Raw genomic sequence first — 1194 nt, 5'->3', positions numbered from 1 at the left:
TCAATTGAATCCGTAGAGGAAGCTGTGCTTTAAAATGTGCGTTGATCATTTCCTGTATCTGACCCGGGCTGTGCCAGCCATTTCTATGTTTGAATGGACAGAACATAGGAAGTATAGCTGACTCTAAGCTGCACTGTACCTGTCCTGCGAGGGTTTGCTATTTACTGTGTAGAGGGAGATTGTCTCTGGATCTAAACTGTGCTGTAAATGATCTGGGTTTGTTTGACTGGACAGCGCAGAGGGAGATTTACGCTGTACCTCGCACCAATGTCAACCTGCGTTGGGAATCTCTGAAGGAAGAGTACAGAGGAAGTTATCCCGAGAGTCTTAAATTCATAGAGATATACAGCACGGAAGCCGACCCTTCAGCGCAATTCCTCCATGCCGATTAGGTTTCCTCAACTGAACACATCCCATTCGCGTGCATTTGGTCCATATCCCTCTAAACCTTTCTTATCCTTGTACCTGCCCAAATGTATTTTATATTTTGTAACTGTACCCGACTTTACCATTTCCTCTGGCAGCTCATTCCATATACGCCCTGGTACACACTGAGACATGGACAATGCAACAGTTAGGTGGATCACATAATACAAAAATAACAGAGACAGTGCACAGACTGAATAGCCAAATACATAGACTGGCGCAGAATTGACAAAAGCAGGATCAAGTTTTTTAGAATCTCATGACCTATTAGAGCACTGACTGTAACCAAACCACATGTCATACAAGAAGGATGTTGTTACAGTTTCCTACACTTCATAAATGTTCCAATGCATCAAGAATTCAGACACGGCCTCGTGCCATATGACCTGATACATGGTTTGGTGCAGTCATAACTATGAACTTAAATAGGGGCTTGGCCTCATAAAATAATCGATATAATCATAGAATCCCCACAGCGCAGAAGGAGGCCATTTAGCCAATCGAGCTTGCACCGACAACAGACCCAATCCCCGTAACATTCACCCTTTTAACAGCCCTGACACTAAGGGACAATTTAGCATGGCCAATCCACATGAAGCCACATTTTTGAACTGTGGGAGGAAACCCACGCAGACACGGTGAGAATGTGCAAACTCCACAGAGGCAGTGACCCGAGGCTAGAATTGAACCCGGGTCATTGGCGCTGTGAGGCAGCAGTACTGACCACTGAGGCACCGCGCCGCCCCGGACATGAACAACTGATGTTGA

This window comes from Mustelus asterias, unplaced genomic scaffold (genome assembly GCF_964213995.1).
Source record: "Mustelus asterias unplaced genomic scaffold, sMusAst1.hap1.1 HAP1_SCAFFOLD_632, whole genome shotgun sequence".
In the NCBI taxonomy this organism is placed as follows: domain Eukaryota; kingdom Metazoa; phylum Chordata; class Chondrichthyes; order Carcharhiniformes; family Triakidae; genus Mustelus; species Mustelus asterias.
The sequence above is the reverse complement of the archived record's forward strand: the minus strand, read 5'-3'. Positions refer to the sequence as shown.